Source organism: Pan paniscus, chromosome 8, assembly GCF_029289425.2.
Source record: "Pan paniscus chromosome 8, NHGRI_mPanPan1-v2.0_pri, whole genome shotgun sequence".
NCBI lineage: Eukaryota > Metazoa > Chordata > Mammalia > Primates > Hominidae > Pan > Pan paniscus.
This window is the reverse complement of record NC_073257.2, coordinates 107,634,539-107,652,101: the sequence shown is the minus strand read 5'-3', so window position 1 is coordinate 107,652,101 and position 17,563 is coordinate 107,634,539. Positions and strand designations below refer to the sequence as shown.

Genomic DNA, 17,563 nt, shown 5'->3' with positions numbered 1-17,563 from the left:
ATGAAAGACTAAAATTGGTAGCATTTCGGTATCACCATCTTGCAATACCTCACAAAGGAATGAATATAAACAATAATCATCAATGACTGTTCACATAACAAAAGGGGGTATAAACATTCATTCTCTGCCTTCTGATGGAAGCACACATCACATCCTCTGAAGCTGTCTTCCCAAAAATGGAAGCTTCTAAACCTAATACCAGTTTGTGGGGAAAAGAGGGCACGGATAAACACGTTAAAAAAATACAACAGGAATGCAATCAGTAAAATCCAGTTTGTAGGAGACTAGATTAAAACAATCAATAAAACAACTCAACTTCTTGAACAAATAAACTGCAGAGAAGAAAAAAGAGAATGAGTTACCTATAAATTAAAAGAGATTTAAAAGATATACCAATAAAATTAATACCAGGACCTTGAAATTCTGATTCAAACCAATGTAAAAGAAACTTAAAGAAAATCAAAGAAATTTGAAAACTGACTAGATATTTTATAATATTATAGAACTGTTAACTTTTAAGGTATGATAGTAGTATTGTGGCTATAATTTTTCCAAAGCCCTTATCTGCTGGAGACACACACAGAAATATGTACAGATGAAATCTGAGATTAGTTTCAAAAAGAGGAGGAATGGGTGAGGTACAGATAAAACAAGATTAGGGATGACATTATAACTGCTGAAGCTGGATGGTATATGGGGATATGTTTTATTATTCTCTCTACTTTCTATGTTTGAAATTTTTTGCAATAAAAGGCAAAAAAGAATCCTGGTGAAAAAGTGGGAGATTATTTGATGATATGCAGTGGTTATGTGGGGTATTATTACTGTTATTTAAGGAATGTAACTGAATATTTCCTGAGTCAGTAGACATACGCAAAATGGACTTGGGTGGTTAAAAATAATGCTATAATTTGGCAAGATGATACTCACAAAATAGGCTATTTCACTTTAGGGGCAAATAGAAAAAAGAAATAATTTGGGCCGGGTGCGGTGGCTCACGCCTGTAATCCCAGCACTTTGGGAGGCCGAGGTGGGCGGATCACGAGGTCAGGAGATCAAGGCCACTCGGGCTAACACAGTGAAATCCCGTCTCTACTAAAAATACAAAAAAAATTAGCTGGGCATGGTGGCGCATGCCTGTAATCCCAGCTACTTGGGAGGCTGAGGTGACAGAATGGTGTGAACCCAGGAGGCAGAGCTTGCAGTGAGCCGAGATGGTGCCACTGCACTCCAGCCTGGGCGACAGAGCGAGACTCCACTTAAAAAAAAAAAAAATCATTTGCCAGAAAAATATAAGTAATTGAACAATAAACTGATCAAAGCCAAAAAAAAAAAAACTGTTAAACCAGTGTAAGCAAGAAAAGTATATTCACCATGCAATTTGTCTGTAGTGTAATAATCAGGCAGCAATATCAAGGTTTCCTTAGATTTCCCTGTGGAACTTAACATCAGATGTAGAAATCAGGAAGGACCATACACAATGTCCAATATGCAATATGCTATTGTGGTTTGATGGTTTAAGGCACACTCCATAAACCCAACAGTGACCAAGCAGGAACCACATAAATTGGACTAAGTAGTAATGGTAGTTTCTGCATCACTAGGGGCCAGATAGGGGGGACAGAAAGGACAGAGCTAGTCGGATAGGGTGGAAGATGACCATTCTGTTCTCTATATTGTTTCCAGTTCTCCATTAAAACAGAATTATATTGATAAAACTCATGAGAGGTGGTACTCTGGTTTTACGTATCCTAAAATAAATGCCCAAGGTAACTATTGTACGAAATGACATGTTTTGCCAATTCCAAGAATGCCTGTGTTTATGTATTCAACTTTAGTTATAGATGAATATATGAAGAGGTTCTTCATAACGTATGTCAAAGTGTTCAAAATATTATGACATTTGAACATTTTGATTTGAATCAAAATATTATGATGCTCATGGTCAATTTCAAGGTTAAAAGGAGACTGTAAAATAATGGATTTTTATAATTGAGATGCCTTAGATATGGTAAATCGCAATACTTCAAAAATCTTGGGGTAAAATGTTACATGTTATATGGCAATTAACAAATCTAATCTCAGGAATTCAAAATTATTTTCCTACCAGCAATAGATCCATGCCCCATCTTTTTTATGATCCCTACAAACCAAGATAATAAGTCAGTACTATTTGGTGTTGGTGAATGCATATTCAACAAACCAAAGTTGTCAACAAATTTGGAAAACTGTATCAAATTTTCTTGACACTACTTGACATTGTGCTTTGACAGTCTATCAGCACTACATATACGTGTTTTATCAAAAGAGGAATGCTGATTAAATTAATTCAATTGAATTTGTATTTCTCCACTATCAATAACAACCTCTCTTCTCATTCCATCTGCTTACTTACAGATATCCAGAGATGAAAAGGACACTGTGGTGCAGGGTAGGAGGAGCAGAGAAAAAGGGATGGATCTGAAAGTGTTCCAAGAGTATTTAGAATGCACACTCGTTCAAAAAATGCCCCGTCCCTTCTTGTGGAAAGTAGTAGGAGTGGCACTGCCTCTTTAGTCAGAGCCATGGTTCTCAACTTCAGCTGCACACTATAATCACTTGGCCCAATTATAAAAAATACTAATGCCCATCCCAACCCTCAGAGATTGGAATTTAATTGAGTTTGGGGTAGGTTTCAGCCACGTTTTTTTTTTAAGGCCAAGATGATTTTAGAGTGCTGCCAGAGCATTAAGAAGATCTGGATTCAATTCTTTTTGTATGATCTTAGACAAGTTAGCGAGCCCTTCTGAACCCCAATGTATCCATAAAATAAAGGTCTTTTTTTAAATCTACTTCACAAAGCCATGTTGGAGGTAAAAAAGAGAATAAATATGTGAGAACTCCCAACACAGACTCTGGCACATAGGTGGCACTCAGTAAGGGTGAGTTCTCTTCCTCTTCACTATGCGCTAATCTATGTTCAGATTAAACAAAACATTGCCTTTTGTACTTGTGTCTCTTGCTTTTTCCCCCTCTGATATCTTCCACTTATTTTTCAGAAGTAACCTAACGGTACTTGAAGGAAATGAGAATCAAAGTCCTTTCCCTTCTATAGCACAAAGGGCCTCTCCACCCCTTTTCCCAAAGTTAAGTGATTCTATGTATTCAACCAGCAGCTGTGGGACTGAGGCCATGTTGGGAGAGGGAGTGAAGTATGACATGAGATCACCCATGTCTTCCTATTTCCAGGTAGTCAGGGAGGAATGCCCTAACTGAGCTTGGGGAAGCCCTTGAATGTGGCAGAATGGCCAACTCTTCCAAAGTGAAAGTCTACAACCCAACATGGCAGCAGGAGAAGGTAAGCCTAGAGTACACAGCACAGCAGCTTCAAGCACAGCAGACACTCAATGAGAGTTTGCTGAACTGAAATGAAGATCCTATGCTACGGCAAATATCTAACCCAATGCTAGTACTCAATGAAGTCAGTGCTGTGTAGGCATTACCTTAGTTTTTTTAGCTACAACTACTACCTCTCTCTTGCCTTGCATGAGTGGATTCTCTTACATAAATGTTCTGTTGAAATATCCCCTTTAACTCCTTTATCCTACTCCCCACATCAAGTGCCTCAATTTGTCTAAATGTCTCAAAGGTCTGCAGAGATAATAAGTGACTGTCACTTCATCAAAAATGGTAAGATTGGCCAGGTGCAGTGGCTCAAACCTGTAATCCCAGCACTTTGGGAGGCCAATTCAGGAGGATTGCTTGAGGCCAGGAGACCAGCCTGGACAACATAATGGATCTCGTCTTTAAAAAATGAAAATTAAAAAATTAGCTGGGCATGGTGGCTCATGTCTATATCCCATCTACTTAGGAGGCTGAGGCAAGAGGATCACTTGAGCCCAGGAGTTCAAGGCTGCAGTGAGCTATGATTGTGCCACTGCACTCCAACCTGAGAAAGAGAGCAAGACCTTATTTCTAAAAATAAAAAAACATTTAAAAAAAGTAAGATGTTATTGCTGCTTCAAAACACAAATCCAAATCTGTGAATTGCAAGTATAACTGATAAAAGCTATAATTTCTTTAAGGTCAAAGATACTCATTTTCAAACAAAGTACTCATTATCTATGAAAGACCAATCAACTTATTAGAGCTCCAAAACTTAAAAATATTTTTAAAAATTTAAAATTTTTAAAAAACTGCTAAATTTAAAGAGAGACAATAAATAAATGAGTGATTACCAAAGATTCATCAGGGTAGGGAAAGGTTGAATAAGTAAAGCAGAGGGGATATTTTCAGATTGATAAAATTTTTCAGTATGATACTGTAATGGTGGATACATGACAATATGCATTTGTCAAAATCTATAGAAATTTAAATCACAAAGAATGAACCTTAACCCATACAAAGTTTTCAAAAATTATTCAGGAAGTCAAGGGAGCCCGGAATGAAATTTAAATTCTGACAAAATAATGGAACTGTATTACAAATGTGTGAAAAAACCTCACAGAGGGAGGTAGAGGAAAAGGGTGCTGACCTAGTCACTTTTTTTTTTTTTTTTTTTTTTTTTGAGACAGAGTCTTACTCTGCCACAGAGGCTGGAGTTCAGTAGCATGATCTTGGCTCACTGCAACCTCTGCCTCCCTGGTTCAAGCAACTCTTGTGCCTCAGCCTCCCAAGTAGCACATCACCAAGCCTGGCTAATTTTTGTATTTTTAGTTGAGATGGGGTTTCACCATGTTGGTCAGGCTGGTCTTGAACTCCTGGCCTCAAGCAATCCACCTGCCTTGGCCTCCCAAAGTGCTAGGATTACAGGCATGAGTCCCCACTCTCGGCCCCAAGTCACTTTAGATGTGAGTAAAGTCTACAGGACCAAAGGCAAAAGGAACTGTATAAAAGTACATTACTCTGTCTCCCAAGATTCATAATTCTGAAACCACTATACATGTATACTGGAATCAGAAATTACATAAATGGATGACAGACAATAGGAGTCAGGCTTCTCACTGTTGGAGTGGAAGGTTATAGACAAGTAAGGGGAAATGGCTAGAATGATCCATGTGGTAATGGATTAACGTTAGAGACATCAGTATGAACTCAGGTTTAGCTTAATAGGGATACATATGAATAAATGTAGAACTATTTATAGTTGTGCATATATATATATATATATATGGCTTAAAATACATCTATATTTTCTTGCTCTGTCAGCAGAGTGGGCCTATAAGCAATGATACTGCAGTAGCAATAAGCACATCTAACCCCCAGATTTTTGTTTCTATAACCGTTCTCCAGTAAAAGGAACCAGAATTCCCCTGATAAATAGGTGACTCTAGGCTGGGGACAGGAAATATTACAAGGTTATCCTGGAGTATCTTATGGGGCCAGAAAGTAATTAAGAAAAAAAAAGCTTACAATGATGGGGTGTGTCAAAGTGACACAGGAGCCAATAGAGCTTCCAATAGCCAAAATTAGAATAATTTGAACAATAAAATAGAACCGTATTCAAAGATAATCCAAAGTATAAAATAAATATCCATGAGTCTATACTGAAATAGACTATGTGTATTTATGAAATAGAATATTTAACAAACGAATTATTAAATAAACAAATGGGAGAGAATAGACAAATCCATACAGAAGAATTTCAAATGAGCTACATAAATACTCCACTCTCTAGGAGGTAAAGCATAACTCCTCACTCCTTAAGTATGGCCTGCATAGTGACTTCTTTCCAAAGAGTGCAGCAGAGAAAAAAAGTAAGAAAGAGTGACTTTACAGTGGAAAAACCTGACAAACACTACCTCAGCAAGGCCATCTAGATTAACATCAACAGTGGTAAATCATGTTGATAACACATATCCTTGGTATGATGTGATGAAAATGGCACTCTGTGGTCTTCCTCCAAAAAGTGCATAACTCGAGCCTAATCATGAGAAAGATATCAGACAAATCCCAATTGAAGGACATTATACAAAATTTCTGACCAGTATTTCTCAAAACTGCTACGGTCATCAAAAACAAAAAGTCTGAGAAATTCTCACAGCCAAGAGGAGCCTAAGGAGTCATGAAGATTAAATGTAATTAGGAATCTTGGAACAGAAAAGAACATTGGGTAAAAACTAAAGAAATCTGAATAAAGTATGGACTTTAGTTGATATTAAGGTATCAATATTGGTTCATTTATTGTATCAAATGTACCACACTAATGTAAGATGTTAATAATCAGGGAACTGGGTAGAGAGTACCTGGTAACTTTCTGTACTATCTTCATAACTTTTCTGTAAATTGAAAACTATTCTATAATTAAAAGCTTATTTTAAAAAATATGTTAACAGTGTATAGATATTTAACTGCAGCTGTTGTACCGGAAACCCCTTGTGAAGCCCATCTTTATTAAAGTAACTGCTTTAATGACGACATGATTTTGCAAAAGCATTTGTTACACATGATTTCTTGTTCAAACAGAATTCATTGTATCCACATCCAGCAAAGCAAAGTTAACTCAGGCTGTGTGCCAAGACACGGAAATGGCCTTGTTACACTGAACTCAATGTGAAAACATAGTAGTATTCAAATCTTTCCATCCACGACACACAATATTCCCATTGGTCTAAAAAAAAAAAAAAGAAAAAAGAAAAAGAAGAAGAAAAAGAAAAAGAAAGTTTCTAAGTTGATTTTCTAGTATCTTAAAAAGTTTCCAAATACATGTCACTGGAGAGTAGTCAGCAACTCTAGGGGGAGGACAGGAAGGAGTAGCGACTGCTGGTTGCAGCACTTGAAAAAAAAAATAACAAAAGGAAGGAAAAGGCCTAGGCTTCTCCAGACGGGGTTACCCTTATTTGGGAACATTGCCAGACAACTTAAAGTAGCTCTGAGATGCAGAAAAGCTAGTGTTAAGCAAAATTTACTACACTAACCAACCGTTAAGTGCCCCAGAATTGTATTAATACTTGCCAAGCAATCAAGACTCCAAACAGCATAAATCTCTGTCTTCTACTTCTGGACCTTGCTGGGCCTAAGAGTCAGTGGAAAGTTTTGAAGAACACATGGCCCTTAGACTAATGCCGATGACCTTATCAGCATGGCCCACACACCCAGCTTTTGAGGACAATAATATCCCACAATACCAGAACAGTCTATAGCAGGAAGCTCCTATGTTGCTGTTAACGCCTCCGCCTTTGCAGAGATCAGCCAGGGGTGACAAATCTTTGAGGTAATGCCAAAATCAGGCCTCCTGTTTTCCTTTACATTAGGCCCTTCATCCTCTGGGGGCAGCAAAGTCTGAAGAAATAGGAAAACAGAAAAAGATAACAGTAATAGCAATTTTTATACTTTTGAGATCATTACTTAACCTAAGATGATTGTCTCAGCTCATCCTTCAGGGTCTGGCTCAAACCTTAAATCTTTCAAGTCTTCCAGCTAACCCTCTCTCCTCCAAATTCTAAGAGACTTTCATAAGTGCCAAGCAACCTGGGAACTGCTTAATGCCTCACACTGCTGATTTTTCATATTTTATGTTTCTTACAGGCATACTCCACCTGCTTGTGCTTGGCTTTATTGTGTTTCACAGACGTTGTGATTTTTACAAATTGAAGGTTTGTAGCAACCCTGCATTGAACAAGTCTATCAGTGCCATTATTGCAGTACCATGTGCTCACTTCATGTCTCTGTATCACATCTTGGTAATCCTTGCAATATTTAAAATTTTTCATTATTATTATACTTCTTATGATGATCTGGGATCAGTGATGTTTGATATTAAAATTGTAACTGTTTTGGGGCACCATGAACCATGCCCATATAAGATGATGAACTTAATTGATAACTGCTGTTTGTGGTCTGATTGTTCCACTCACTGTCTGTCCCACTATCACCCCCTCTCCTTGGGCTTCCCTATTCCTTGAGACACAATATATTGAAATTAGGCCAATTAATAACCGTACAATGGCCTGTAAGTGTTCAAGTAAAAGGAAAAGTCACACATCTCTCACTGGAAATCAAAAGTTAGAAATGATTAAGCTTAGCAAGGAAGGCATGTCGAAAGCTGAGACAGGCTAAAAGCTAAGCTGCTTGCAGAAAACAGCCAAGTTATGAACGCAAAGAAAATTTCTTTAAAAAAAGTAAACACAGTACTCCAGTGAACACACAAATGATAAGAAAGAGAAACAGCCTTATTACTAATATGGAGAATGTCTGAAAGGTCTGGATAGAAGATCAAACCAGCCACAACATTCCTTTGAGCCAAAACCTAATCCAGAGCAAGACCTTAACTCTCTTCAGTTCTATGAAGGCTGAGAAAGGTGAGAAAGCTGCAGAAGAAAAGTCAGAAGCCAGGAGAGGTTGGTTCATGAGGTTTAAGAAAGTAAGCCACCTCCGTAATGTAAAAGCGCAAGGTGAAGCAGCAAGTGCTGATGGAGAAGCTGCAGTGAGGTATCCAGAAGATCATGCTAAGATCATTGATGAAAGTGGCTACACGAAGCAACAGATTTTCAATGTAGATGAAATAGCCTTCTTTTGGAAGAAGATGCCATCTTGGATGCCACATTAGGCCCTTCATCCTCTGGGGGCCAGTAGAGTTTTTCATAGCTAGAGAGGAGAAGTCAATACCTGGCTTCAAATCTTCAAAGGAGAGGATGACTCTCTTGTTAGGGCCTAATGAAGCTGGTGACTTTAAGTTAAAGCCATTGTTAATTGACCATTCTGAAAATCCTAGGGCCTTTAAGAATTACGTTAAATGGGCCGGGTGCAGTGGCTCACGCCTGTAATCCCAGGACTTTGGGAAGCCAAGGCAAGCAGATCACCTGAGGTTAGGAGTTCGAGCCCAGCCTGGCCAACATGGTAAAACCCCATCTCTAAAAATGCGAAAGAATTAGGAGGGCTTGGTGGCACGTGTCTGTAGTCCCAGCTATTCGGGAGGCCGAGGCACGAGAATCACTTGAACCCAAAAGGTGGAGGTAGCACTGAGCCAAGATCATGCCACTGCACTCTAGCCTGGGTGACAGAGACTCCATCTCAAAAACAAAAAGGATTATGTTAAAGCTACTCTGCCTGTGCTCTGTAACTGGAATAAAAAAGCCTGGATGACCATAAATCTGTTTACAGCATGGTTTACTGAATATTTTAAGCTAACTGTTGATGGCTGCTGCTCAGAAAAAATATTCCTTTCAAAATATTACCGTTCATTGACAATGCACTTGATCACCCAGGAGCTCTGATGGAAATGTACAAGAAGATGAATGTTAGTTTTATGCATGCTAACACAACATTTATTCTGCAGCCCATGGATCAAGAAGTAATTTCAAGTCTTATTACTTAAGAAATACATTTCATAAGTCTGTAGCCACCATAGATAGTTCCTCTGTTGGATCTGGGCAAAGTAAATCAAAAATTTTCTGGAAAGGATTCACCATTCTAGATACCATTAAGAACATTCATGATTCATGGGAGGAGGTGAAAATATCAACATTAACAAGAATTTGGAAGAAGTCAATTCCAGCCCTTATAGATGACTTGGAGGGGTTCAAGACTTCAGTGAAGGAAGTAACTGCAGATGTGGTGGAAATAGCAAGAAAACTAGAATTAGAAGTGGAGTCTAAATATGTGACTGAGTTGCTACATCTCATGATACAAATGGAGCAGATGAGGACTTGCTTCTTATGGATAAGCAAAGAAACTGGTTTCTTGAGATGGAATCTATTCCTGGGGAAGATGCAGTGAACATCGTTGAAATTACAGCAAAGGATTTAAAATGTTACATAAACTTACTTGATAAAGCAGCAGCAGGGCTTGAGAGGACTGACACCAATTTTGAAAGTCCTACTGTGGGTAAAATGCTATCAAACAGCATCACATGCTACAGAGAAATTGTCATAAAAGGAAGAGTCAATTGATGTGGCAAACTTCACTGTTGTCTTCTTTTAAGAAATTGCCACAGCCACCCCAACCTTCGGCAACCACCACGCTGATCAGTCAGCAGCTATTAACATAGAGGTAAAATCCTCCAACAGCAAAAAGATTACAACTCACAGAAGGTTTAGATGATCATTAGCATTTTTAACAATAAAGTATTTTTAATCAAGGTATATACATTGTACTTTTGCAAATAATGCTATTGCACACTTTATAGACTATAATATAATGTATAATATAATGTAAACATAATTATTATATGCCCTGGGAAACCAAAAAATTTGTGTAACTTGCTTTATTGTGGTGGTCTGGAACTGAACTTGCAATATTTCTGAAGTATACCTGTGTATACAATCCAAAGTGTGACTTCAAATTCTCAAGTCTGAGTGCAAATTCTTTTTCTCTCCTCCTCATCTAAATCCTTCAACATCCCACAGCACCTAAACCAGAGTGTGCCTATGTGCTTAATAAATAGGTAATCTTCTTTGGCTGTTGTGATCTCCCTCTAATTGTCATTTTAAAAAGTGTAAATTAGATCTCTTTTCTCATCTTACCCTTCTGGCAAGCTACTCAAAATAGTCAGATCATCATGAGTATGTATAGCCTATTTATGGTTAGTCTTGGTTTGAGGTGAGAAGGAATAGGTCTTCTCCATCTCACCAACAGGGTATGCATTTCTCTGACGAATTTTGCCTTTCTTGACCCTGACCACACACAACTCCTTGGCTCCCTGCTGACTGCCCACTATATCCAGCTTTGGTGCAGGAAAATGATGGGACCTAAGCCTCTGGACAGTGACTCCTGATCTGGCCAAGCAAGGGGCCTCCCTCACTTCAGTTTTGGCCCTAGGTTTGCCTACTGCCATACTTCATTAATATCTGACAATTACCCCATCCTGGGAAAAGCTGGTTCATATTCTTATCTGAGCCCTTACCATATAGAAATCAAGGCAGGCACAGGACATTACCAATCTAATCACCAGACTACCATGCACACACAGAGATTCCAGGGGCTAATGCAAAACAGTGTTTTCTCCCTATGAGGCTACTGAGCAGTCCATGTGCAATATATCCCTGCTGAGCATCATTCACGCAATCATTTATTCAATAAATATTTACTGGACACCTACCATATGCCAGGGACTTTTTCAGAACATTGGGATCCTCTCCTGGTCTCCTTCATCTTCCCTCCCTTCCTTTCTCCCTACCCCAGAAGTCCCAGCCCTCAACTGATTTGTTCCACCAGGTTTTCCTCTTACAGAGTGGTGGTGGTGGTGGTGGGATTCAGATGGTCCAGGTACCCCAGCATGATACGTTTACAAGTCAAACATTTTTCCAGCTAATTTGGCCACCTATCATAGTTATAGATTTTCTGTTGTTCCATCATAAGGGTTTGAGAGGAATTCTGCAACAAAGGTGGCTGTTCCACAGTCATTGCAAGTTAGAGCAAAACTCAATTCCAAGTCTATTCAATTCAAATAAATACAAAACAAAATTCTTTAGAATGAATTTTAGGGCTGTGTAAATAATTTAAACATTGGGGAGAAGTTTTAATTTTTAGGCCGGTTGCAGCAGCTCAAGCGTGTAATGCCAGCACTTTGGGAGGCCGAAGCAGGTGGATCACCTGAGGTCAGGAGTTTGAGACCATCCTGGACAACATGGTGAAACCCCCGTCTCTACTAAAAATACAAAAAAATTAGCCAGGAGTGGTGGCAGCCATCTGTAATCCCAGCTACTCAGGAGGCTGAGGCAGAATAATTGCTCAAACCCAGGAAGCAGAGTTTGCAGTGAGCTGAGATCACACCACTGTACTCCAGCTTGGGGGACAGAGCAAGATTCCATCTCAAAAAAAAAAAAAGTTTTAATTTTTTTTTCTACTGTCAATTCTCCAGAGAGGTTTTTCCATTTCTAAATTAGGCCCCCAATTAACTCTCACAGAGCACCTTCTATTCATTCTTCATAGCACTTATTCAATTTGCAAAGATTTACATATGACATCATTGCTTAATATCTTACTCCCCCACTAGACGAGCTCCACAAGGGCAGGAACCATTTCTGCTTTGTCCTGCACTGAATAGTAGACTGTACACAGAGCCTGCACATAGTAGGAAAACAGTAAATACTTGTTGAGAGGACAAAGATTCATTTGCCTAACCCCCCATAAATCCTTCTTCATACTTCTAGCTCCACTACTTTATCTCAATATTGTAGAAAGTGGCTTAGTTCAACTTCAGTAGACTCAAGTGGAGGCTCTCTTTCACGCACACACACAGACAAAATTACTTTTGGTAAATATATAGAATATATGTAGACAGTTTTATATTATAGCATTGTTTTTAGTGTCAAAAAGCAAAACAAAGCTGAGAAACTACTGGGAGTAATTGACTAAATTATACTGATGAGGGGGTCAAGAGCTGAAGTTTATATTTTTGCACCTATCAGTCATTAGTTAAGGGTTGGGGGTGGAAGCATAAATTCAAAGGCACTTATGGCCCCCGATGTGCATAAATGAAGCACATTCCAGTAACCTGAGGGTCATTTGCTCATAAAGTGATGCAGGGCTGGGCTGTTGGGAGGATAACTACACCAGGAGTTGGAGTGCACAGAAATAGTGAAGAGATCTGAGGGGGTGTGCGTGCAACCATCACTGCTACATTTTAACAAAAACCTATATATGCACATCATGCAAGAGCATGAAAAAAGATGAACAAGAATCCTGTGAGGGAGGAACAGAAGAGAAAATGGCTGGAGGGGTGGGAAAGGAGTTTATTAACTTTTTCTTTATGTATTTTCATATTATTTCTATTAAATATTAAACATTTTAATAAACATTTTAGGGGAAAAGGTTAGCTAGAAACTTTTAATAGATGTACCATTCCCAAGCAAAACTCCTCCTCAGCACACAAATTGGTCACACACATTGCTCAAAAGTTTGAAAATTTTCTAGCTGGGCACGACAGCTCACGTCTGTAATCCCAGCACTTTGGGAGACCGAGGCAGGTGGATCACTTGAGGCCAGGAGTTTTCAGAGAAGCCTGGGCAACATGGGGAAACCCCATCTCTACTAAAAATACAAAAATCAGCCTAGCATGGTGGCATGAGCCTGTAATCCCAGCTACTCTGGAGGCTGAGGCAGGAGAATTCCTTGAACCAGGGAGGCGGATGTTGCAGTGAGCTGAGGTCATGCCACTGCACTCCCATCTGGGCAATAGAGTGAGACTCTGTCTCAAAAAAAAAAAAAAAAAAAAAACTTTGAAAATGTTCTAAAATAGACCAAAGTACGTAACAACTCCTATTGTTTTAAAATTCATTGTTCAGCTAAAACAGGCAATCTTCCATATTGAAAACTAAAGTCAGCCGGGGGCAGTGGCTCATGCCTGTAATCCCAACCCTTTGGGAGGCCAAGGTGGGTGGATCACCTGAGGTCAGGAGTTAGAGACCAGCCTGGACAACACGGTGAAACACTGTCTCTACTAAAGATTAAAAAAATTAGCCGAGCATGGTGGTGCGCACCTGTAATCCCAGCTACTCGAGAGGCTGAGGCAGGAGAATCACTTGAACCCGGGAGGTGGAGGTCGCAGTGAGCCGAGATCACACCATTGCACTCCAGCCTGGGCAACAGGGCGAGACTCCATCTCATATAAACAAACAAACAAATAAATAAATAAATAAATAATTGTATTAAATATTTAAAAGGTTTTAAAAGCCAATTGGAGGTCTAGAATTTAATTAAAATTTACCTGCATCAACTACTGTTACAAATAACTTATCTGCTTTGGCGATCAGATTAAATGATATCTTCTATGAAATACTATGCATACTTGTGCACAATGACAAACACAGCATAACTTGAGATTCTCTGGAAACAAATAGATTTCTTTTGACTTTGACTGAAAGACACATCTTGATTTCCAAACACTAAAAATCTATTTTTGCCAGGCATGATGGCTCACGTCTATAATCCCAGTCGAGGCGGGAGAATCACCTGAGGTCAGGAGTTCAAGAACAGCCTGGCCAACATGGTGAAACCCCGTCTCTACTAAAAATACAAAATTGGCCAGGTGTGGTGGCACACGCCTGTAGTCCTAGTTACTCAGGAGGCTGAGGCAAGAGAATCACTTGAACCCTGGAGGTGGAGGCTGCAGTGAGCCAAGATTGTGCCACTGCACTCCAGCCTGGGCAAGACAGAGCAAGACTCTGTCTAAAAAAAAAAAAAAAAAAAAATCTATTTTCATCAAGTGCTTTGGAATCCAGGAAATACAGATTCAATGTAGAAAATGCCTGTAACCCTACCCACCCAACTTTAATTTCTTCCACGAAAAACAGAAATTGCACAGAGGTCTCTGCTTTGAAGCCTGCACAATGACAAAGGAGTCTGTGAGATGGAGAACTAAATGAGTGAAGGGATCTTCACCCTGTGTGCCATGATGCCTTGACACTGACACCAAACAATGTTGTGTCTGTCTCTATAATCCGGAGGATGGGCAATATGGATTTTGTGACATAAAAATCAGTGTGACATATGACTACCATAAAAGAAGGAATTAACAGACTAAGTATTTTCTTCATACTTGACTAATAAACGTTTACTACATGTACAGTTACTTGTTACTGTACTTTATGTTATGAAATCGGAGCAAGCAAGAAAAGAATCCAAGAGAAAATCATTCCTTCCCCCTTCTCCATTTAATTGTTCTTTCCTCTGCCCAGCTGGAAGAAGCTCTGTGGAGAAGAGCCTGCAAGGTTTCCAAATTGCAAATAACATGTCATGATTTATTATAGATACATTCCATTGCTTAGCCTCCCCTAGAGCCCTTGCCATATTCTGCCCTTTTTGTCTCTGTTTTTTATGCATGGAGCAAGTTCCATCTTAATCCACCACATATAGGTGTCCAAAAAATTCTGCTCTTTATTTTCTTTATGTCAACTTAAATTCATCTCAAGTCTCTGGCTCTCTGAGCTGGCAAGAAATTCAATCTGTCATTACTGGAGTCCTCTTACCTCCTTGGCTTACACCAGAATCTGGGGAAAGTGCATCTATAGAAACTGGGAGAAGGGTTTCTAATCTCACACCTAGCTTGATCCCGTCTGATATTCTCACTGCCCAACCTTTCTTTCCCCATGCTAAGTAGGAAAGGGGGAGTGTGGTGAGGGGGCTTTGCCTCAGCTGGATGCCCTGGTGCTTGGAGTGGAGCATCTCTGAGACACCATGCAGCTGTCCTTTCTGACGTATTACCCAGCAGGACATGACTACAGAACAGGCAAGAGTCCCCATTACCCATAGACCCATGAACCTTCATCCCTTCCCAGTGACCCAAAACTTTCACTCTTTCTTGGTCTTCAAAGGTACCCCTTTATTCTTCCCTATTACCTTATTGCTTTAGGGAAGCTTGCATAATTTTGACAATGAGCCAGGGTAGGACTGGGAACCCACAATAATTAACATCTTAACAAAGAATTCTGCCACTCACACTTATGTTATCATTTCTTCCCACACAGAATTTCTCTTCGCTCCTCACCCCATCCTCCATTACTACCAAACCTGGAGTTCCAGAGAGAATGTTGCGGGAAGTCAGGGACCCGGAAAAGAGGGACTGACTGAAGCCATGGCAGGAGAACATAAATTGTGAAGATTTCATGGACATTTATTAGTTCCCCAAATTAATACTTTTATAATTTCTTATGCCTGTCTTTACTGCAATCTGTGAACATAAATTGTGAAGATTTCATGGACATTTATCACTTCCCCAATCAATACTCTTGTGATTTCCTATACCTGTCTTTAATCTCTTAATCCCGTCATCTTCATAAGCTGAGGATGTATGTCCACTCAGGATCCTGTCATGATTGCGTTAACTGCACAAATTGTTTGTAACCATGTGTGTTTAAACAATATGAAATCTGGGCACCTTGAAAAAAGAACAGGATAACAGTGATGTTCATGGAACAAGGGCGATAACCATTAGGTCTGGCTGCCTGAGAGCCAGGTGGAACAGAGCCATATTTCTCTTCTTTCAAAAGCAAATAGGAGAAATATTGCTGAATTCCTTTTCTCAGCAAGGAACAGCCCTGAGAAAGAGAATGCATTCCCAGGGGTAGGTCTCTAAACTGGCCGCTCTGGGAATGTCTGTCTTTTATGGTTGAAGATAAGGGATGAAATAAGCCCTGGTCTCCAGTAGCGCGCCCAGGCCTATTACGGTGAGTAAATTCTCACCTAGTAAATTTTTAGTCAGACTGGTTGTCTGCTCTCAAACCCTGTCTCCTGATAAGATGTTATCAATGACAATGCGTGCCTGAAACTTCATTAGCAATTTTAATTTCGCCCCCGTCCTGTGATCTCGCCCTGCCTCCATTTGCCTTGTAATATTTTATTACCTTGTGAAGCATGTGATCTCTGTGACCCATACCCTATTCATACACTCCCTCCCCTTTTGAAAATCACTAATAAAAACTTGCTGGTTTTGCGGCTTGGGGGGCATCATGGAACCTGCCAACATGTGTGTGTCTCCCGTGGATACCCAGCTTTAAAATTTCTCTCTTTTGTACTCTTTCCCTTTATTTCTCCGACTGACCAACACTTAGGGAAATAGAAAAGAACCTACGTGAAATAACATTGAATTATTGGGGGCGGGTTCCCCTGATAAGGGAAGAGTCTGTTTATTACTTATTTTATCTTTCCTAAAATACCTAACATGGGGATTCACGACCACTGCATTTGAGAGAGCAAATCCCTCCCAGCAGCCCCTACAAATTTTCATTGATATGTAAAAAGAAAATTTTTATTTTTGCTACAACTGAGTGTAAATATTGTCACAGTAATGCCTGAGATGAGAAACAAAGTAGGTTAGATGGCTGGGTGTGGAATAGCTTTGTTGTAACTAAGACGTACATGGTTAGTGTGTCATCAGGTTGGCACTACGGAAAAATTGCAAGAACTTCGCCTCCATGAAGAATACAGCTAGGGCAGAACAAGCTCTTCTCTAACAGCCACCATCCTGACAGCCACCAATAACCCCAACCTTGTACTGGCATTATGGTGGCAATAGCACTGTAATCATTGCTGGCCTAATTAGTATTGTTGTCAATCATTAAATTATCTCATGTGTCTCAAAAAAGTATAGTATTCGAAGCATGCCTCTGTTGCAGTTACTAAAGGATGTCCACTCTGGCCGGACACAGTGGCTCACACCTGTAATCCCAGCACTTTGGGAGGCCAAGGCAGTTGGATCACCTGAGGTCAGGAGTTCAAGGTCAACCTGACCAACATGGTGAAACCCCATCTCTACTAAAAATACAAAAATTAGCTGGGCGTGGTAGCAGGTGCCTGTAATCGCAGCTACTCGGGAAGCTGAGACTTCAGAATAGCTTGAACCCAGGAGGCGGAGGTTGCAGTGAGCCAAGATCACACCACTGTATTCCAGCCTGGGCGACAGAGCAAGACTCTGTCAAAAAAAAAAAAGGATGTCCACTCCTCTGATTCTTACCTTCTTCCTAACTAAAAGAATATCCAATGTTAGACACACTCAGCATTTGGGGCTGTGTCTTGATAGGGACCCCCTGGGAAACAGGTGTAGAATACAGCTCATACAGCTCATAGCTGTTCCAACTCAGGGGAACAGAAAGAGAGATATTTATCCACCAGTTCCTACACATCATTCATTAAGGGGTGTTCCCTG

General features: G+C 39.8%; 1 protein-coding gene across 3 annotated transcripts in view; it reads right to left on the bottom strand.

Annotated features, from left to right (window-relative positions):
- ENTPD1 (ectonucleoside triphosphate diphosphohydrolase 1) overlaps positions 1–17,563 on the bottom strand; it is a 207,694-nt gene that overhangs the window by 152,739 nt on the left and 37,392 nt on the right. The window lies entirely within an intron of this gene.